Source organism: Oncorhynchus masou, unplaced genomic scaffold, assembly GCF_036934945.1.
Source record: "Oncorhynchus masou masou isolate Uvic2021 unplaced genomic scaffold, UVic_Omas_1.1 unplaced_scaffold_2748, whole genome shotgun sequence".
In the NCBI taxonomy this organism is placed as follows: Eukaryota; Metazoa; Chordata; class Actinopteri; order Salmoniformes; family Salmonidae; genus Oncorhynchus; species Oncorhynchus masou.
Genome location: NW_027009181.1, coordinates 22,111 through 46,086, shown reverse-complemented (window position 1 = coordinate 46,086; position 23,976 = coordinate 22,111). Strand labels below are relative to the sequence as shown.

Genomic DNA, 23,976 nt, shown 5'->3' with positions numbered 1-23,976 from the left:
TGAAGCCTGCATATTTAGTTAATATTGCCTGCTAACATGAATTTCTTATAATTAGGGAAATTGTGTCACTTCTCTTGTGTTCCGTGCAAGCAGTCAGGGTATATGCAGCAGTTTGGGCCGCCTGGCTCGTTGCGAACTGTGAAGTCCATTTATTACTAACAAAGGCCGTAATTAATTTGCCAAAATTGTACATAATTATGTCATAACATTGAAGGTTGTACAATCTAACAGCAATATTGAGACTTAGGGATGCCACCCGTTAGATAAAATATGAATTCGATCATATTAATGACCAAAGGCTCGTATTTCTGTGTGTTATTATGTTATCATTAAGTCTATGATTTGATATTTGATAGAGCAGTCTGACTGAGCGTTGGTAGGCAGCAGCAGGCTCGTAAGCATTCATTCAAACAACACTTTTGTGCGTTTGCCAGCAGCTCTTTGCAATGCTTCAAGCATTGCACTGTTTATGACTTCAAGCCGATCAACTCCCGAGATTAGGCTGGTGTAACCGATGTGACATTGCTAGCTAGTTAGCGGGGTGCGCGCTAATAGCGTTTAAATCGGTGACATCACTCGCTCTGAGACTTGGAGTGGTTGTTCCCCTTGCTCTGCCAGGGCCGCGGCTTTTGTGGAGCGATGGGTAACAATGCTTCGAGGGTGGCTGTTGTCGTTGTGTTCCTGGTTCGAGCCCAGGTAGGAGCGAGGAGAGGGACGGAAGCTATACTGTTACACTGGCAATACTAAAGTGCCTATAAGAACATCCAATAGTCAAAGGTATATGAAATACAAATGGTAGAGAGAGAAATAGTCCTATAATAACTACAACCTAAAACTTCTTACCTGGGAATATTGAAGAATCATGTTAAAAGGAACCACCAGCTTCTGTTTTGATCCTCCAATAATCTGTATCGGCATTGAAAGATCATAATCGGTCGACCTCTACTGCATATAGATTTTTTTTTCTACTGTATTATTGACTGTATGTTTTGTTTATTCCATGTGTAACTCTGTGTTGTTGTATATGTTGACCTGCAATGCTTTATCTTGGCCAGGTCGCAGTTGCAAACGAGAACTTGTTCTCAACTAACCTACCTGGTTAAATAAAGGTAAAATACATTTAAAAAAAAGCAGCAATACTCCAAGACGCAGCTCCAAACTACTTGTTAGACAAATAACTAATACTGTGTACTGGTTGTTGGGATGGGATTGGCGTGGAGGATCCATTGGTGGCTTTTGACCCTTTCTATTGGATTCTTAATGTCTTACTCCTTGTTTAGAAGAATTATGGTCCAAATCGGATGTAAGTTAACTATATTTATTGAAGATTATATGAATCTTATACATTAAAATGGCCAATTTGGGTGCAATCAATTATCTTAATTTCTCAGATAACAAAATAATGTTTCAGCTTATCTATTTTGTTTCTAACTACAAAAACGATTTCCGCACAATCCAAGATAGTGGGTGTGAATCCTTGTGCATTTTGAGGTGGAACGACACCTACGTGATGTAAGTTTATCTTGTGTCTCGGTGCGTCTCAATAGTGGTGCACGACTCCATGATTTTTGGAGTCAATTCCAACTCCTGTGATTGGAGTCGAAGGGATTCGACTCTTGCTCAGTGATATTTCTGCTGTGTGCAGCCTTGAACGATCCTATGAGATGACGTGGCACACTCTACACTGATAAGCCTATTCTTTGCCATGTTATAGCCCTATTGGGACAGGTATTACTAGGTTTTGTAATTATTTTCCAAGCATGTGCGTTATTCCACAAGATGATTCACACGGGATTCGTTTTTTCCAAACTGCAAGCGTGAAGATATTTCAACGCCATGTCTAGACGATAATAGGTTACACCGATAACTCGCGCTTGGCTGCCAAATGTATAGGTCTCCCCATATTATTTAAATTGATGAAGTGTGTTCATAATCATTATTTTAGCGATCCATCCGTGGTCGACGTCCTTCCTAGCAACATGCGCCACAGTAACCATAGTAACACCACATGCTTATTTGAGCCGCTGAACCGTATTTGCAGTTGACTGTGATTATGGATGAGAAAGTGAACTTGCCATTTCCAAAAAGTTTAGCGGGGATTCTGCTTTGTGATCTATTCCCTAGGACAGGGCTCTCCAACTGTGTTTGTGGAGAGCTACCATCCTGCAGGGTTTCACTCCAACTCTAATCTAGCGCATCTGATTAAATAATTAGATGTTTGATAAACTGAATCAGGTTAGTTACAACTAGGGTTGGAGCGAAATCCTACAGGAACAGGGTTGGAGAGCCCTGACCTAGGACATCAACAGCCAGCCGGGTTTAAAGTCATTAAATAAGCTATAGAGAATAATTTTTATTGCACATTTTCAATTCATTGGCACTATGAAGAGTAGCTATGCCTGGCTGTGCCCCTCCCATCTCTACATTCAATTCAAAGGGTTCTCTCCCTCTCCCTCACTTGCTCTTTTTGTCTGCTGTGAATGCTGCAACATTTGGAAAAGTTTCCTCCGTTGCAAAGATACTGAATCTTAGGATTCGAGGAGATGATTCCTAACGGAATCGAATCCTGACACCCAGAAATGGGAGTTGACACGGGGAGTCGACGAGTCGAGGAATCTATTATTTTGGAGTCGACTCCCCACCACAAACAGTCTGCGTGTTAGTTCAAAGAGTTGGGTCAGGCTGTGGTGTAGCCTAGTGGTTAGAGCGTTGGACTAGTAACCGGAAGGTTGCAAGTTCAAACCCCTAGCTGACAAGGTATGTCATTCTGCCCCTGAACAGGCTTGGACTGGAAAACCTAGTATGTGGAGTCGGTAAGTACAAAAACAGAGTGCAATGTAAATCGTGCAAGCAAGTGGTCAACTACCGCGTCAAGGCAAGCCTTGCCATCACCTGCCCGGCAGACACAGATATCGTGGTAACCCGGTCTCCACTCACTCTTTGGATCAGGGAGAGTGGCAGTTCACTAGCGTTATTGCTAACTGAGCGACCACGAGCAGCAGGCTGCAAGTTCACAGTCCAAGCCTGAGAACAGAGTTGAGGTCCTGCCCAGCTGATTCCCCTGTGAAGAGGGGTAGCCTGGCCTGGACACTTCTCAGGTGGAGCACAAACTCCCCTTTCCCCAATCACAATGGGGAAGAGGCATCTGTGCTCCTAGAATCCTTCCCTTCGTGTAGCAACTAATTTCACTCACAACACTGAGGGAGCCCACTCTACCCCCAAAGTGTCCCTCATGCTAGCATTAGCTTCCCGAATGTTCATCAAATGTGTAGAGGCAGCTCTCGCACCCCTGAGAGTCTCCGCCTACATAGACAATTACAATGCCTTGTAAAAGTATTCATCCCCTTGGCATTTTTCCTATTCATCGCCCAACATCACTAATGCTCTTGTGGCTGAAGCAAGTCCCCGCAGCAGTGTTCCAGCATCTAGTGGAAAGCCTTCCCAGAAGAGTGGAGGTAATTATAGCAGCAAAGGGGAGACCAGTGTATCTCACTCATAATATCAGAGAAGGAGCTTAACCTTGAGTTCTCATGGCAACCGTTATGTAATGGCTGAGACAGAACAGAATCCGTCATTGATAGACATGTTTTATAGCGGTTTGTCAGCACATCAAAGGAAGCTGTCTCCAGTGTGTATCTACCTGACTGTGTGATTCTCCTAAAGCACCCGCGTGTCTATACACGTTTGTTTGTATCATATGCGACCTTGGCATGGCCTGGTGGGTAGACATCGGGGCTATATGAAACATTAGATATAGCTATAAAAAAAAAACGTTTGTCTCCATAACATCCCATTCTGCTTTCACAGTGAAGCTGAACCTGCAGAGATCAGTGAAATCTGGGGCCTGTTCATTCCCAGTGGTGAGATTGCACTCTCCTTCTGATGTATGTCTATGTGCCCCATCAGATAAGAGTAGGAATCATGGGAGGCTAGCTATTCCGTGCCTTCAGAAAGTTTTCATATCCCTGCCTGGATGAAATTGATATTTTTCACTCACCCATCTACACGCAATACCCCATAATGACAGTCATTTTTTGTTGTTAACATTTCTGCACATTTATTGAAAATGAAATACAGAAATATCTCATTTACATAAGTATTTACAACCCTGAGTCAATACATTTTAGAATAACTTTGGCAGCTGGATTGTACAATATTTGCACATTATACTTTTTTTAATTCTTCAAGCTCTGTCAAGTTGAATGTTGATCATTGCTAGACAGCCATTTTCATGTCTTGCCATAGATTTTCAAGCAGATTTAATGAAACACTTTAACTAGGCCACTCAGGAAAGTTCTTTGTCGTTTTTGTAAGCATCTTCAGTGTATATTTGGCCTTGTGTTTTAGGTTATTGTCCTCCTGAAAGGTGAATTTGTCTCCCTAGTCTCTTTTTGAAAGCAGACTGAACCAGGTTTTCCTCTAGGAGTTTGACTCTACTTAGCTGTATTACGTTTTTTTGAATCCCCCAAAACTCCCTAGTCCTTGCCGATGATAAGCATACCCATAACATCATGCAGCCACCACCATGCTTGAAAATATGGATTGTGTTACTCAGTAATGTATTGGATTGGATTTACTCCAAACATAACACTTTTTATTCAAGACAAAAAGTTAATTTCTTAGCCAAATTGTTTGCCATTTGACTTTAGTGCCTTATTGCCAGCAGGACGTATGTTTTGGCTTATTCTGTACACGCTTCCTTCTTTTAACACTGTCATTTATGTTATAATTGTGGAGTAGCTACAATCTCAGTTCTCTCCTAACACAGCCATAAAACTATGTAACATTTAAAGTCACCATTGGCCTCATGGTGAAATCCCTGAGCAGTTTCCTTCCTCTCCGGCAACTGATTTAGGAAGGACACCTGTATCTTTGTAGTGACTGGGTCTATTGATACACCATAAAAATAATAACTTCACCATGCTCAATGGGATATTCAGTGTCTGATTGTTTTTACCCATATACCAATAGGTGCCATTCTTTGCAAATCATTGGAAAACCTCCCTGGTCTTTGTGGTTGAATCTGTTTAAGAGTCACTGCTCGGCTGAGGGATCTTACAGATAATTATATGTGTGGGGTACAGAGATGAGGTAGTCATTCAAAATTCATGTTAAACACTATTATGAGGAAAAAGTCAATGGTATGTAAATGCTTTCTGAGGGCACAGTCATGTAAAATCACTTGTTCAGGCTTGCCATTCCCTTATTTTACATTGGGCACATTAAGGCAATGTAAACTTCCCTCTCCTTTCTACAGACACACACACACAGACATATACACTTTTTCAAGCAGAGTGCGAAGAAGGGCAGGGTGCCTCATGAAGTCTGTACCCTCCCCTCTTACTCCCTCCTCCCCCTTATTCCCCTGATACGAAAATGAACCTGCTCACGAGGCTGTTGGTTTAAAGAGGAGCTGCACAGCATACAGAACACACTCACACACAGCAGAGCAAGTCTCATGACATTACATTAGAGGTGTGTGGATGCACTACACATAAACACACACACTCATATAAACATACACATGTGTGGACTGAACTGCTCCACTACTGGACCTCTCACTCAGCAGTACCCTCCGAAAGGTTTGTTGATACGTCTACCTCCTCAAATGATAACTTGATTTTGCAGGGTATCATTTTGCATCTCCTCTCTTTTTGAACAGAGCCACGGAGCCTATAATTAACAGCTCTTGTCCTCTATGGAGTTTCATTGGGCTTAAATGGCTTAGATTCCTAAGCAGCCACCTTAATGCACATTCCTTTAAAACCCTTCTAACTGTGCTGGGAAACGGTTATAGAACACCTAAAACTCCCCCTTCTAAGACCTCTCTGTGGACTAAACAGCAGAGAAAGAGGGAGACCTATCTATCCCTCCCTTCATCACCTCCTCCTTTGAGCAGTCCAGGCAGGACAAACCGTGGGAGAGAAGGAGAAGAGGAGGAAAGAACAGTAGAGCTGGCGCCACCATCCATTGAACCTATCCACCGCTTAATTTCCTGTAATCTGGGGGTTACTGTTGCTAGTGGGGACATGGACACTTCTATACCTGTGTTGGCTGCCGGGGACAAAGTGTGTGACAAGACGGTGTGCGAGGCACTGGGCCACTTCGAAGCCACACTGGCGGCGGCGGTGCGCGAGGTGCATGTGGATGTGAGCGCCTTCAAGCGGGGTGTGGAGCGGCGGGTGGACGAGGCATGCCGGGCACAGCGACCTCTGGCCGAGGCTCTTCAGCGGCTGACGCAGGAGAACCTGCAGCTCCGAAGCCAGCTGGAGGTGCTGGCCTGCCTGATGGAGGGTCTGACGGGAAGAGGGGTGGACAGAAGCGCCCTCGAGGAGAGGGCCAGTAGGGGATGGATCCCCATGACTTCGTCCCAGGGGACGGTGAACATAAGCCAGGGGAGCCCCTCCACCACGGTCCCCTCTGGACTGTCGGAGTCTGGTTCTTCTGGTCTTGGTTCTGATGCCTCTAGTTCTACATCAGCCTCTCTCTCCATCAGGGAGCCAATGGGGGATACCAGCATGTCTAATGTGAGTATTACCTTGTTGCTGGAGAAGATATTGTCCCATTTTAGTATAATTTGGTAGAATGCAATGGAATGTCATCTGGGAGAACTGAAAGCCTCTCGCTCGTGTGTGTGTGTGTGTGTGTGTGTGTGTGTGTGTGTGTGTGTGTGTGTGTGCGTGCGTGCGTGCGTGCGTGCGTGCGTGCGTGCGTGCGTGCGTGCGTGCGTGCGTGCGAAAGAGAGATTGAGACAGTGCTAAGTTGTAAATCTGTTGTCTCTCAGCCGGGGAAAGTGTTACCCCTGGTCATTCACTCTAAAGCTCTCGTCGGTACTAATGAAATATAGCTGTGAGCAGCAATATATTCGGTTTAGAGGATACCCGAAAGGACACAAGATCAGTTGGATAACAAAGCAAGGACTCTATCATGTAGGAACTATCTTCCTGTATGTGCCATCTGTGAAAGCATTACCATGCTGATATAAATCTTAATTGGTACAATCCACGTTAGCGTTCCAAAATACTTCAATACACTTTCACAGCTGTAATACACTGACTGTGCAAGTGGCAGGACTTCCGGTTTCTCATTTTGCAGAATAAAATATCCACTTTTCACTACGTTCAGACCACATAACAGGGCAACAATATGTGATTATACAGATGTACTAATCACAATATTTCACATTGTTAATCTGCATAATTTGTATCTCATCTAACATTAATTTGCGTGAGACAAAGTCCACTTGATTGATAGTTATTGCTCTAGTATCCTATGGTGCCAATGACATCGATAGTGGCACCAACTGCTCTGTTGCAGTCATCTAAGGTTGCAGTGATGTGATTTAGTTTACAAAAAAGAGTTAACCAATCTATGCTTGGAGTTATATCACCATGTCAAGGGAAAAATGATCTAAGAATAACAATAGGTTTTACAGCATTTCTGCAGCTTCACTGTGAACCCTAATTGCGTTAGGCAGTAATGGGACAAGGGCAAGCTACCCATCCTCTCTACATTTACATTACATTTAAGTCATTTAGCAGACGCTCTTATCCAGAGCGACTTACAAATTAATGAATTCACCTTCTGACATCCAGTGGGACAGCCACTTTACAATAGTGCATCTAAATCATTAAGGGGGGGGTGGTGAGAAGGATTACTTATCCTATCCTAGGTATTCCTTGAAGAGGTGGGGTTTCAGGTGTCTCCGGAAGGTGGTGATTGACTCCGCTGTCCTGGCGTCGTGAGGGAGTTTGTTCCACCATTGGGGGGCCAGAGCAGCGAACAGTTTTGACTGGGCTGGCGGGAACTGTACTTCCTCAATGGTAGGGAGCGCGAGCAGGCCAGAGGTGGATGAACGCAGTGCCCTTGCTTGGTGTAGGGCCTGATCAGAGCCTGGAGGGTACTGCGGTGCCGTTCCCCTCACAGCTCCGTAGGCAAGCACCATGGTCTTGTAGCGGATGCGAGCTTCAACTGGAAGCCAGTGGAGAGAGCGGAGGAGCGGGAGTGACGTGAGAGAACTTGGGAAGGTTGAACACCAGACGGGCTGCGGGCGTTCTGGATGAGTTGTAGGGGTTTAATGGCACAGGCAGGAGCCCAGCCAACAGCGGTTGCAGTAATCAGGCCGGGAGATGACAAGTGCCTGGATTAGGACCTGCGCCGCTTCCTGTGTGAGGCAGGGTCGTACTCTGCGGATGTTGTAGAGCATGAACCTACAGGAACGGGCCACCGCCATGATGTTGGTTGAGAACGACAGGGTGTTGTCAGGATCACGCCAAGGTTCTTAGCGCTCTGGGAGGAGGACACAATGGAGTTGTCAACCGTGATGGCGAGATCATGGAACGGGCAGTCCTTCCCCGGGAGGAAGAGCAGCTCCGTCTTGCCGAGGTTCAGCTTGAGGTGGTGATCCGTCATCCACACTGATATGTCTGCCAGACATGCAGATGCGATTCGCCACCTGGTCATCAGAAGGGGGAAAGGAGAAGATTAATTGTGTGTCGTCTGCATAGCAATGATAGGAGAGACCATGTGAGGTTATGACAGAGCCAAGTGACTTGGTGTATAGCGAGAATAGGAGAGGGCCTAGAACAGAGCCCTGGGGACACCAGTGGTGAGCGCGTGGCGGAGACAGATTCTCGCCACGCCACCTGGTAGGAGCGACCTGTCAGGTAGGGCCGCAATCAAGCGTGGGCCGGCCGGAGATGCCCAACTCGGAGAGGGTGGAGAGGAGGATCTGATGGTTCACAGTATCAAGGCAGCCGATAGGTCTAGAAGGATGAGAGCAGAGGAGAGAGAGTTAGCTTTAGCAGTGCGGAGCGCCTCCGTGATGCAGAAAGAGCAGTCTCAGTTGAATGACTAGTCTTGAAACCTGACTGATTTGGATCCAGAAGGTCATTCTGAGAGAGATAGCGGGAGAGCTGGCCAAGGACGGCACGTTCAAGAGTTTTGGAGAGAAAAGAAAGAAGGGATACTGGTCTGTAGTTGTTGACATCGGAGGGATCGAGTGTAGGTTTTTTCAGAAGGGTGCAACTCTCGCTCTCTTGAAGACGGAAGGGACGTAGCCAGCGGTCAGGGATGAGTTGATGAGCGAGTGAGGTAAGGGAGAAGGTCCCCGGAAATGGTCTGGAGAAGAGAGGAGGGGATAGGGTGCGAGCGGGCAGGTTGTTGGGCGACCGGCCGTCACAAGAAGCGAGATTTCATCTGGAGAGAGAGGGAGAAAGAGGTCAGAGCACAGGGTAGGGCAGTGTGAGCAGAACCAGCGGTGTCGTTTGACTTAGCAAACGAGGATCGGATGTCGTCGACCTTCTTTTCAAAATGGTTGACCGAAGTCATCTGCAGAGAGGGAGGAGGGGGGGGGGAGGGGGAGGGAGGATTCAGGAGGGAGGAGAAGGTGGCAAAGAGCTTCCTAGGGTTAGAGGCAGATGCTTGGAATTTAGAGTGGTAGAAAGTGGCTTTAGCAGCAGAGACAGAGGAGGAAAATGTAGAGAGGAGGGAGTGAAAGGATGCCAGGTCAGGGAGGCGAGTTTTCCTCCATTTCCGCTCGGCTGCCCGGAGCTCTGTTCTGTGAGCTCGCAATGAGTCATCGAGCCACGGAGCGGGAGGGAGGACCGAGCCGGCCTGGAGGATAGGGGACATAGAGAGTCAAAGGATGCAGAAAGGAAGTGAGGAGGGTTGAGGAGGCAGAGTCAGGAGAAAGGTTGGAGAAGGTATGAGGCAGAGGGAAGAGATGATAGGATGGAAGAGGAAAGAGTAGCGGGGGAGAGAGAGCGAAGGTTGGGACGGGCGCGATACCATCCGGTAGGGGCAGTGTGGGAAGTGTTGGATGAGAGCGAGAGGAAAAGGATACAAGGTAGTGGTCGGAGACTTGGAGGGGAGTTGCAGTGAGGTTAGTGGAAGAACAGCATCTAGTAAAGATGAGGTCGAGCGTATTGCCTGCCTTGTGAGTAGGGGGAAGGTGAGAGGGTGAGGTCAAAAGAGGAGAGGAGTGGAAAGAAGGAGGCAGAGGGAATGAGTCAAAGGTAGACGTGGGGAGGTTAAAGTCGGCCCAGGACTGTGAGAGGTGAGCCGTCCTCAGGAAAGGAGCTTATCAAGGCATCAAGCTCATTGATGAACTCTCCGAGGGAACCTGGAGGGCGATAAATGATAAGGATGTTAAGCTTGAAAGGGCTGGTAACTGTGACAGCATGGAATTCAAAGGAGGCGATAGATAGATGGGTAAGGGGAGAGAGATGACCACTTGGGAGAGATGAGGATCCAGTGCCACCACCCCGCTGACCAGAAGCTCTCCAGGTGTGCGAGAACACGTGGGCGGACGAAGAGAGAGAGCAGTAGGAGTAGCAGTGTTATCTGTGGTGATCCATGTTTCCGTCAGTGCCAGGAAGTCGAGGGACTGGAGGGAGGCATAGGCTGAGATGAACTCTGCCTTGTTGGCCGAGATCGGCGGCCCAGAGGCTACCGGAGACCAGAACTCCACGTGGGTCGTGCGCTGGGACCACCAGATTAGGGTGGCGCGGCCACGCGGTGTGGGCGTTGTATGGTCTGTGCAGAGAGGAGAGAACAGGGATAGATAGACACATAGTTAACAGGTACAGAAGAGGCTACGCTAATGCAAAGGAGATTGGAATGACAAGTGGACTACACGTCTCGAATGTTCAGAAAGTTAAGCTTACGTAGCAAGAATCTTATTGACTAAAATGATTGAAATGATACAGTACTGCTGGAGTAGGCTAGCTGGTAGTGGCTGCGATGTTGACGCTACACTAATCAAGTCGTTCCGTCGAGTGTAATAGTTTCTACAGTGCTGCTATTCGGGGGCTAGCTGGCTAGCTAGCAGGTTAATTGCGTTACGTTACCTGAATCATATAATATAAAAATGTCACAGAGAGAAAGGCTGGAAGAAGAGACGGACATACAGTGCCTTGCGAAAGTATTCGGCCCCCTTGAACTTTGCGACCTTTTGCCACATTTCAGGCTTCAAACATAAAGATATAAAACTGTATTTTTTGTGAAGAATCAACAAGTGGGACACAATCATTGAAGTGGAACGACATTTATTGGATATTTCAAACTTTTTAACAAATCAAAAACGGAAAAATTGGGAGTGCAAAATTATTCAGTGTGTGTGAAATTTAGATTTTCCTGTCAAAATGTAACAAGTACTTTTGGGTATCAGGAAAAATGTATGGGGTAAAAAGTACATTATTTTCTTCAGGAATGTAGTAATGTAAAATTTGGCAAAACCATAAATAGTAAAGTACAGATACCCCCCCAAAAACTACTTAAATAAAATACTTTAAAGTACTACTTAAGTACTTTACACCACTGCATGTACAATGCATTCTGAAAGTATTCAGACCTCTTTTTCCACATTTTGTTACATTACAGCCATATTGTAAAATTGATTAAATACAAATAATGTTGGTCGTATATTTCAGTTGTACATTTTTGGTCCCCTGTGTTTGGGGCCGTTATTGTTGTGAGCACCCTGTGGTGCGTTTGTGCATTAAAGAGCACAGCATTCTCTGTTTCCTGCGTCTGACTCCACACCCAGAGCATTACAGTTCCAAACTTCTGCCATTTAAGTATGATGGAGGCCACTGGTCTTGGGGACCTCCAATTTTGCAGAAATCGGTCTCGGAGCTCTACGGACAATTCTTTCGACCTCATGGCTTGGCTTTTCTCTGACATGCACTGTCAACTGTAAGACCTTATATAGACAGGTGTGTGCCTTGCCAAATCATGTCCAATCAATTGAAATTACCACAGGTGGACTCCAAACAAGTTGCAGAAACATCTCAAGGATGATCAATGACAACAGGATGCACCTGAGCTCAATTTTCAATCTCATAGCAAAGGGTTATGTAAATAAGGTATCTGTTTTTTATTTTTAATACATTTGCAAAAATGTCTAACAACCTGTTTTTGCTTTGTTATTATGGTGTGTGTGTAGATTGATGAGGAAAACAATGTATTTAATCCCATTTTAGAATATGGCTGTAATGTAACAAAACACACTTAGGGGTGTTCTCACTTTTGTTGCCAGCGGTTTTAGACATTAATGGCTGTGTGTTGAGTTATTTTGAGGGGGACAGCAAATTTACACTGTTATACAAGCTGTACACTCACTATTTTACATTGTAGCAAAGTGTCATTTCTTCAGTGTTGTCATGAAAAGATATACTCAAATATTTACAAAAATGTGAGGGGTGTACTCACTTTTGTGATATACTGTACGAGTTGCACACAGATCATTGCTACTGCTAATCCCACAGCCTCTGCTGTTCCCCTGCTATGAGTTTATGACTTGACTGGGCTCTCATTGTGGCTCTATCGCTGGCAGACGCAGCCATGGGGGATAGCAGGAGAGACTGCCAGTCCAGCAGGCTCTGAAGTAGAGCCAGTGGTCTTGACTGGGCTCTCATTGTGGCTCTATCGCTGGCAGACACAGCCATGGGGGATAGCAGAGACTGCCAGTCCAGCAGGCTCTGAAGTAGAGCCAGTGGTCTTGACTGGGCTCTCATTGTGGCTCTATCGCTGGCAGACACAGCCATGGGGGATAGCAGGAGAGACTGCCAGTCCAGCAGGCTCTGAAGTACGGAGCTCTGGCACTGAATGATAGTATTGGGAAAGCCAAACCGTTCCAATGCTAACTCTTGATCTCAAAAGGCCCCTTTTGGGGCTATGCTAGGATCTAAGAGGAGTGGGGGATTGATTACAAATACAAAATAGCTTCAGGATTTAAGCCTGGTCTCTCCACACCTGTCAGTTAGAGCCACGCTTTGAGCCCCAGTGCCACTAAAGACCAGAGTCACAATGGGGACTTATGGAGACCCAAAGACCAGTAAGAATAATACCATTTCCAGACCAAATGTCCAATTTTGTTATTGTCAAGGGGAGTCAAAATGGCTGTTTTTTCTTTGGGACACCTAAAAGACCTAAAGCTGCTCTTCGTTTGTTTCCACAAGTTGGACCCCGTTTTCAATTTGCTAATCTGGACGTTTAAGGCTATGCTAGATTCTAAGGCTATGCTCCTGGTGACATTTTGAGCCTGTAGCAGAGTCCAGTTAGTTTGGCCTTTGATAAGTTGCTGGTTCCCTCCGGGAGTGGGGTGTTTGGACTGGCTGCACGAAGCCAAGGCCGTCTGCCACGAGGGTAGTGCTGCACTTGAACACACACACACACACAGTCTTACTATGGTGGATCTATGGCTAACACCAATGGTCCCTGCATATGGGTTTGGTACTGCAGCCAATAACGGCCATGTCATAAAGACATTACGGTTGTGTTGCTCTGCTGTTATGAAATTCAAACAAGTTTGAAAGAGCATTTGTCACATATCCATCCAGTGGTTGTGATCGAGATCATCCACTCCTCACGGAGGAGGGTAGAGATAGACAGAGGATGAGTAGAGTGCAGGAGATCTCAAACTTCAGATACAGCTAGACAGAGCGAGCCAGAGAGAACCAGAGTCACTAAGGCAAGCACAGACCTGTACTTAGATACAGACACTGAGGCAGTCAGCTGAGCTGAGAACCTTTATCAGGATTGAACAAGTGATAAGACAAGACGCCTGCACTGATTCTAAACACATATCAAGGAAAACTCTGATAAAGATTGGAACGGTTTTAGATGGAGGATTCCTGGGACCATCAGATTCTTCTTTCTGGATGGATGCAACTCAGGGGTGGACAGGGACCATAAACCGGCCCCGGCAATTCTGGACCATTTTGGGCGGTGTCAGTGAAATGGTACAGGGCCATGAGCCGTGTCCGCATCATTTATAACAGCTCTCTGTCCTTGTACTCTTGGATTTAAGTGCTGGATTTGACACTATTGACCATGATGTCCTTCTGGACAGATTGGAGTGGTGGGTGCACTGATCTTTTTCCTGTGAGTTTTCAATTCATGTTGAGATTCCTCTTTTGGTTTTAAATCAATTCCATGATTGTTACACCCCAATGCATGTCAGACATGCTTTAAATGATGCACCAAGTTAGTCCTTCAGGTCCTCTGGTACTGGCCTTGTAACTCCCAAAGCCCAGACCACAGAGGCATGGAGAGGCAACCTTTAGTTACTATAGCCCCAGCCTCTGGAACAGCCTGCCAGGAGAACCTGAGGGGGCCAAGAGACATGTAGAGACAGCCTTTGTTACTATAGTCCCAGCCTTCTGGAACAGCCTGCCAGAGAACCTGAGGGGCCTAATCTGTGGACATGTTTCAAATAAATCTGAAAAAAACTCCTTTTTAGCTGAGCTTTTCATTAGGTTGCTTTTAGTCAATCAGTTTTTATTCTTTCGTTTTTTTATCCTCTTATGTTTGTTGTGTTATAAATATATAGAAATGTGCTGTGCCAATGAAGCTTGATTTGATTACTGTTTCTGATGCAACTTACATTTATTGTACAGGTTTGTTTTATGGTATTTTAGATTGCCTCGAGTGTAATAATGGGCACCTTAGTGTTCTGTTTCTCTTATTTAGGGACAAAAGGTTGTTGACCAAATGGAAGAGAAAAATGTTGCTGCTGTGTTGGAGAATGGACATGACAAAGAACAGAAGTCTGCTGGTCATTCATTAGTAGATGTCACCTCACCCAAAGCAAAATCGGATTATTTGTATAAATCTGGTGAGTAAAATACATGTAACATACTTGTTTCCAGGCTGTGGACAATTTTGCAAGACATCTTTTTACACAATTTTCTTCCTTCTTTGACTCTCACCTTTCCTCTTACTGTATGTACACTCCTAACATATCAGAGGGCTCGTCATTCGGCAATCCTCATCTTCCCTGCACTGCCATGACCAAAACGGACTCCCCCACTCGCCCCAAACCGCCAGCACAATCTCCTGCTTTGGCCCAAAAGTGTCCTGCCTATCCAATAGCAGACTTCACCACTCCCAAAACAGCACTTGATGTTCTGTTTAGTCCCGGTGAGTGGAACATGGACCGGACTCAGCTCTCTATTCTTTAAGGGATAGTTCACCCAAATTACATTTTTGTTTCCTTAACTTGCATGCAGCCCTTCTGGGTGATTTTGTAGTTAATTCAAAATTGAATATCTCTTTAAGTTGTGCTCTGAAGAATCTAAAGTTAAATTAAGGAACATATCCATGGCTGACTTTGTGGACTTGTCTTGGTTGTTTCAGCACCAGCATTAAAGAGAGAGACCCTGTGCAAATACATACATTTACCCCTCCAGGCCTATTACAAGGATCAGATGCATAATCATTTTGCTTAAAGATCAGCATTTTGCCCGAGATTGTGTAACAATTTATATATTTTATGTGTCTGTCAGCCACACTCGTTGAAACCTGTCCAATTTCAAATAGCAAAGATAAAGCATTTGAAAGAAAATTAATACTGTTTGAACCCAGGTCTGATTGACACGGTCCATCTGACCTGATGTCACCCTCTCGTCCAAACCTAATTTTTGCATTCTAGCTAAACCCTACCAGCTAACATTTTCTCCTCTTCTGTCTATTCTCACCAAAGCAGAGACTTTGCCTAGACAACATCAGGAAGTGAGGTCACCAGTCAGCAGTCATGCAGCTCAGCAAGAGCACCCCACCCCTGTGTTTCTGGCCCCGTCCTATGCCTCTGTCAGTGCCATGAGCAAAACTAGCCCCGAGGTACCAACTGCACCAGCCCCAACTCAGTCCCCTGCCACCCCATCTTGGGCCCCTGACGCCCCAACTCAGTCTCCTGCAGCCCCAACCAGGTCTTCTTTAGCCCCAAGTCAGTCTTCTGCTGCCCAATCTCAGTCTCCTGCAGTCCCTCCATCTCCTGCCCCCAAAACACCTAGACAATCAGTATTTGAGGAGACCAAACCCAAAGCATCAGGAGAATTTCCTTCCAAACGTAGTGAACGTGGTGAGTACCACAGGGACACAAGGACTTCTCTCTCTCACTGCTACAGTATCTTTCATCTTTCCCGTCTCTGTTCTTTCCCATTTCTTTGTCTGACCTCCAGCTCTATGCCAGTTTCTTTCCCTTCCTTCTTTACATGCAGTTAAGGCAGCGAGTCTTACCCCGGAGCATGAGCTTCACAGCAACCACAGGTAAAAGTAGGAGCTGGTCTCCAGGCATAGCATAGTAGTCTTCTGCTCTTCATTGTGTTCTTTTTTTGCCTTTGCCTCTCTAGTCTTTTCTTCGTTGTCAGGTTAGCATTGTCCTCTCTCTCTCTTTCCCCCACCCCTCCGTCTGTCTGTTTCTCGCTCTCAGAAAAACTCCTACCACCCAGGAAAGTGCCTCCCCCTGGCACAGACAGGTCAGTATTTAACATACTAGAAACATACTATTACATACTATAAAAGTGCAATTATGTAAATTGTTACATAATCTATAGGAGCCTGGACAAGTTTGGTAGTCCGGACAAGTTTGGCATTCTGGACAGGCTTGGTGGTCCGGACAAGTTTGGGGGTGGTGGGGAGCGGAAGCTGCAGGGGTCACAAACGCTGCCTCGCAACCTCGGGATGCAGGGCAAACGGTCTCTGTTTGAAAGTTTGGCCTACGAGTGTGGCAGGTACGGTAGGCACAGTCAGTCACCCTGGATTCACCCATTGTCTCTCTTGCCCACCTGAGCTAACTATTACTTCCTATTGGATAATTGTTAAAGCCAAGTTATATGTTCCCCAACCCTTTACTATTAACATGTTATATGTTCCCCAACCCTTTACACATGTATATTATCACTGTCATTAACCATATGTTCCCCAACCCTTTACTACATGTACATTATCACTGTCATTAACCATGTTATATGTTCCCCAACCCTTTACTACATGTATATTATCACTGTCATTAACCATGTTATATGTTCCCAACCCTTTACTACATGTATATTATCACTGTCATTAACCATGTTATATGTTCCCAACCCTTTACCAGATGTATATTATCACTGTCATTAACCATGTTATATGATCCCCAACCCTTTACTACATGTATATTATCACTGTCATTAACCATGTTATATGTTCCCCAACCCTTTACTACATGTATATTATCACTGTCATTAACCATGTTATATGTTCCCCAACCCTTTACTACATGTATATTATCACTGTCATTAACCATGTTATATGTTCCCCAACCCTTTACTACATGTATATTATCACTGTCATTAACCATGTTATATATTCCCCAACCCTTTACTACATGTACATTATCACTGTCATTAACCATGTTATATGTTTAACCTATGACTACCCTTTACTACATGTTATCACTGTCATTAACCATGTTATATGTTCCCCAACCCTTTACTACATGTATATTATCACTGTCATTAACCATGTTATATGTTCCCCAACCCTTTACTACATGTATATTATCACTGTCATTAACCATGTTATATGTTCCCCAACCTTTCCTACATGTATATTATCACTGTCATTAACCATGTTATGTTCCCCAACCCTTTTACTACATGTATATTATCACTGTCATTAACCATGTTATATGTTTCCCTACCCTACTACATGTATATTATCACTGTCATTAACCATGTTAACCCTACTACATGTTCACTGTCATTAACCATGTTATATGTTCCCTTTACTACATGTATATTATCACTGTCATTAACCATGTTATATGTTCCCAACCCTTTACTACATGTATATTATCACTGTCATTAACCATGTTATATGTTCCCCAACCCTTTACTACATGTATATTATCACTGTCAACCATGTTATATGTTCCCCAACCCTTTACTATGTATATTATCACTGTTCCATGTTATATGTTCCCCAACCCTTTACTACATGTATTATCACTGTCATTAACCATGTTATATGTTCCCAACCCTTTACTACATGTATATTATCACTGTCATTAACCATGTTATATGTTCCCCAACCCTTTACTACATGTATATTATCACTGTCATTAACCATGTTATATGTTCCCCAACCCTTTACTACATGTATATTATCACTGTCATTAACCATGTTATATGTTCCCCAACCCTTTACTACATGTATATTATCACTGTCATTAACCATGTTATATGTTCCCCAACCCTTTACTACATGTATATTATCACTGTCATTAACCATGTTATATGTTCCCCCAACCCTTTACTACATGTATATTATCACTGTCATTAACCATGTTATATGTTCCCCAACCCTTTACTACATGTATTATCACTGTCATTAACCATGTTATATGTTCCCCAACCCTTTACTACATGTATATTATCACTGTCATTAACCATGTTATATGTTCCCCAACCCTTTACTACATGTATATTATCACTGTCATTAACCATGTTATATGTTCCCCAACCCTTTACTACATGTATATTATCACTGTCATTAACCATGTTATATGTTCCCCTAACCCTTTACTACATGTATATTATCACTGTCATTAACCATGTTATATATTCCCCAACCCTTTACTACATGTATATTATCACTGTCATTAACCATGTTATATGTTCCCCAACCCTTTACTACATGTATATTATCACTGTCATTAACCATGTTATATGTTCCCCAACCCTTTACTACATGTATATTATCACTGTCATTAACCATGTTATATGTTCCCCAACCCTTTACTACATGTATATTATCACTGTCATTAACCATGTTATATGTTCCCCAACCCTTTACTACATGTATATTATCACTGTCATTAACCATGTTATATGATCCCCAACCCTTTACTACATGTATATTATCACTGTCGTTAACCATGTTATATGTTCCCCAACCCTTTACTACATGTATATTATCACTGCCATTAACCATGTTATATGATCCCCATCCCTTTACTACATGTATATTATCACTGTCATTAACCATGTTATATGTTCCCCAACCCTTTACTACATGTATATTATCACTGTCATTAACCATGTTATATGTTCCCCATCCCTTTACTACATGTATATTATCACTGTCATTAACCATGTTATATGTTCCCCAACCCTTTACTACATGTATATTATTGTGTGGTCCTCCCACTATGACTTGGTGTGTGTGGTCCTCCCATTATGCCTTGGTGTGTGGTCCTCCCACTATGACTTGGTGTGTGTGGTCCCCCCACTATGACTTGGTGTGTGTGGTCCTCCCACTATGACTTGGTGTGTGGTCCTCCCACTATGACTCCTCCCACTATGACTTGGTGTGTGGTCCTCCCACTATGACTTATATGTGGTCCTCCCACTATGACTTGGTGTGTGGTCCTCCCACATGACTACTATGACTTGGTGTGTGGTCCTCCCACTATGACTTGGTGTGTGGTCCTGCCACTAACTTGGTGTGGTCCTCCACATGACTTATGTGTGGTCCTCCCACTATGACTTTGTGTGGTCCTCCCACTATGACTTGGTTGTGGTCCTCCCACTATGACTTGGTGTGTGGTCCTCCCACTATGACTTGGTGTGTGGTCCTCCCACTATGACTTGGTACCTCCCACTATGACTTGGGTATTGTGGTCCTCCCACTATGACTTGGTGTGTGTGGTCCTCCACTATGACCATGTGTGGTCCTCCCACTATGACTTGGTGTGTGTGGTCCTCCCACTATGACTTGCTTTACTACATGTATATTATCACTGTCGTTAACCATGTTATATGTTCCCCAACCCTTTACTACATGTATATTATCACTGCCATTAACCATGTTATATGATCCCCATCCCTCCCACTATACTACATGTATATGGTATCCCACTGTCATTAACCATGTGTATGTGGTTCCCCAACCCTTTACTACATGTATATTATCACTGTTGCAGTTCTCCCACTATGACTTGGTGTGTGTGGTCCTCCCACTATGACTTGGTGTGTGTGGTCCTCCCACTATGACTTGGTGTGTGGTTATCCCACTATGACTTGGTCATTAACCATATGACTTGGTGTGTGTGGTCCTCCACTATGACTTGGTATGTGTGGTCCTCCCACTATGACTTGGTATGTGTGGTCCTCCCACTATGACTTGGTGTGTGTCCTCCCACTATGACTTGGTGTGTGTGGTCCTCCCATTATGACTTGGTGTGTGTGGTCCTCCCACTATGACTTGGTGTGTGTGGTCCCCCACTATGACTTGGGTGTGTGGTCTCCACTATGTGTGTGGGTCCTCCCACTATGACTTGGTGTGGTGGTGTGTGTGGTCCTCCCACTATGACTTGGTGTGTGTGGTCCTCCCACTATGACTTGGTGTGTGGTCCTCCCACTATGACGTGGTGTGGTCCTCCCACTATGACTTGGTGTGTGGTCCTCCCACTATGACTTGGTGTGTGTGGTCCTCCCACTATGACTTGGTGTGGTCCTCCCACTATGACTTGGTGTGTGTGGTCCTCCCACTATGACTTGGTGTGTGGTCCTCCACTATGACTTGGTGTGTGGTCCTCCCACTATGACTTGTGTGTGGTCCTCCCACTATGACTTGGTGTGTGTGGTCCTCCCACTATGACTTGGTGTGTGTGGTCCTCCCACTATGACTTGGTGTGTGGTCCTCACTATGACTTGGTGTGTGTGGTCCTCCCACTATGACTTGGTGTGTGTGGTCCTCCCACTATGACTTGGTGTGTGTGGTCCTCCCACTATGACTTGGTGTGTGGTCCTCCCACTATGACTTGGTGTGTGTGGTCCCCCCCACTATGACTTGGGGAAATTATGCAGTTTATTAGGCTCCAGATTAAATTTAGTTATGAACTTCACAGGGTGGTGAAAGTGCACAGTGATGAGCTTGATATTCTTGATATTCTTGCTCTTATCCATAATAATCTCATCATGTAGACTAGCCTACCCACACAATCTGTGAGCTGTTGGCTGGAGCGCACGTGCCAAGACTAGAGTGGGCACGTTCGCTATTTAACGCAAAAGTTTTTTTACATAACTATCTGTTGAGTAAGAAAATGAAACGCATTGAAATTTTAGATTTTTATTTGGTAAATGAAAACTAAAGGAAAAAGTCAATTTTGTGTGCACTACGTCATCCACAACAAATCTGTTTGGTGGAAACACACCACGGATGGGAAAATGTGCATGTTTTCTTCATGCAGATTTTAGAATATTCGCAGGAAAATTCTACATGCAGATTTTAGAATATTTGCATGAAAATCTGTCACTAGTTGGATAGTAACATAGTTATTGTGTGACATGTCAGACTGTTGGGTCCTGTGTATATGCCCCTTAGCAAACAACGCAAACTAAGCGACTTACAGCACAACAGGTGCATACATGAACCCATGACCTTGATGTTGCTGGTACTATGTTCTCACCAACTGAGCTACACAGCCACAAACAACTGAACACCTCCATGTTCCACTCTGCAGGTTCAAGGCTGCAGGACCCAAACCCAAACTGCAGCACTCTCCAGAGTTCCAACAGCGCCAGCAACATCAAGGCAATGCTCCTGGAATGGTGCCACTCCAGAACCATTGGCTACCAGGTGAGTCCGGCCTTCGTCCCTCGTGACGGACTGTTCACAATGTGATATACATGTTAGTTAGCAAACGTGAGATTTGGTTCTGGTTTCTGGTTTCCAGGACTTTAGACACCATAAGTAGTCCATTCATCCCAGTCCTTGCCAGGACTTTAGACACCATAGGAGGCTCCATATTCTGATACCATTCACTTTGGTTCTGGTTTCCAGCGAGTAGTCCATCCCAGTCCTTGCCAGGACTTTAGACACCATAGGAGGCTCCATATTCTGATACCATTCACTTTGGTTCGTAACTGGACCATGTGTGTTATTCATGCATTTATGTTAATAGAGGATCTGCTCTCAAATTTGGCCCTTAGTTAGTCAATGTATAGGAATGCACATGTTTTTAACTGTTTTCCCATGGAAGTAACACTGCATTTGGCTCCTACCATTCTCTCACCCACCAGAACATAGACATCCACAACTTCTCGTCCAGCTGGTGTGATGGGATGGCATTAGCTGCCCTGGTCCTCCTTTTTCCCCTGGTGTTTGACTACAACACACTGAACCCTGCCAATCATAAACACAACTTTGAAGTGGCCTTCACCACAGCAGAGTAAGTGTGTGTGTGTGTGTGCACATGTGATCCTGGGACTGCTCTGTGGATTACGGTATCATAATATAGATCTATTGGAAACGTTATTTTTAATTATTGGTTCATGGCTTTTTTTCTCTCCTTCTCTCTCTCCTTCTCTCTCCAGGGGGCAAGCCGACTGTGTGCGTCTCATAGAGGTGGAGGATATGATGGTGATGGGTAGCAGACCAGACCCTATGTGTATTTTCACCTACGTCCAGTCCCTCTACAACCACCTCAAGAAGTTTGAATGACACTCCCATGCAGAGATGAGCACCCCTATCATCACCAGTTACATTGACTCATGTCGTCAGCAAACCAAAGCACTACTCCTACTTTGTTCAAATCTTGATAACTGTATATGACATTTGTGCCTGTAGAATTCTATTTGAATTCATATGGTTTTAGATTTATTTTTCAGTATTGGTAGTTTTACAAAGATATTTTTTGACTCCGGAGCCAAATGCTGGTTATTTTCTAGTGGTATGATATGGATGCATATCATAAAAGAAATAGAACAAGATCTATAAAACAGTGTTTATTAAGCATGAAGCTAGCAAAACACCTGAAAGACATACTTTAGGAGACAATGCAAATGAAAGGTGTAAATTTAAAGAAAGGTGCCAGGATCAATGATGTAACATTGGTACCAGAGTGGCCAGATCTGAGTTGGTGACTACGACTATTGTGTTGTGGAGAAATGAATAACATTGATCTTTCCTATGTGAATATAAGAAGAGGTTCAAATACTCAACAAAAATATGAAACGCATTTCTCCCCGAGTGGCGCAGTGGTCTAAGGCACTGCATGGTAGTGCTAGCTGTGCCACTAGAGATTCTGGTTCGAGTTCAGGCTCTGTCGCAGCCGGCCGCAATCGGGCGGTGCACAATTGGCCCAGCATCGGCGGTAGGGATGTTCTTGTCCCATCTTGCACTAAGCGACTCCTGTGGCATGCCAGGCGCAATGCATGCTGACACCGTCAACAGGTGTATGGTTGGTGCGGCTAGCTTCTGGGTTAAGCCAGCGTTGTGTCAAGAAGCAGTGCGGCTTGACTGGGTTGTGTTTTTAGGAGGGCCGGCTCTCGACCTTCGCCTCTCCCGAGTCCGTACGGGAGTTGCAGCGATGGGACAAGACTAACTACCAATTGGATTCCACGAAAAAGGGGTAAAACAAATAATTATCATACAAAAAAATATTAAACGCAACAATTTCAAAGATTTTATTGACACCCCATGATGCAACATATAGCATCAGAGGGGTTAGGTTGTTTTGTCTTTTCTTGAATACTATTGGTCCATTACCATGTCAATCAACTCTTGAATAGCAACGTTGCTAACACCCCAGATTTTGATGCTAATACAGTCGCTACAGTTCCATTAGTTTTCATTGCAACCCCATTTGAATGCGCTGTGTACGTAATACCGTTAGATAGCAGTAGTTAGCTAGGTTGGCTACATTAACTCGTTAGCAAACAGGTTGTTTTCTGACTGCAGTTGAGGAATCTCACTGCATGGCAAGATCAAATTCCCAATTACTCTTATGTCACTGTATCCATTGTATCATACCAACTTTATATTTAGTCAGCTAGCTAGTTAATTAATTACATAACAGCTAACTTAGCTATCTAACTGTTAGCCCAATATTGGACAAGGAGCCTAACGCGGAACCCAAACCGGCTGCGCGTGTGCGCCATCGTGCGCCATTGTGCGCCATCGTACATACATTTATTTTGTCCCCCTACACCAAACGCGATCACAACACGTTACATTAATTTGGGAAGAGGTTGAAAAGCATTAAACATTTATGGTAATTTAGCTAGTTAGCTTGCACTTGCTAGCTAATTTGCCCTATTTAGCTAGCTTGCACTTGCTAGCTAATTTGTCCTGGGATATAAACATTGAGTTGTTATTTTACCTGAAATGCACAAGGTCCTCTACCCCGATAATTTATCCACACAT

The 23,976-nt window shown here is 44.5% G+C and overlaps 1 pseudogene; it reads left to right on the top strand.

The window, feature by feature from the left end:
* The first annotated feature begins 5,454 nt into the window (after positions 1-5,454).
* On the top strand, positions 5,455-22,308 carry LOC135533865 (smoothelin-like protein 2; annotated as a pseudogene).
* Positions 22,309-23,976: the final 1,668 nt, after the last annotated feature.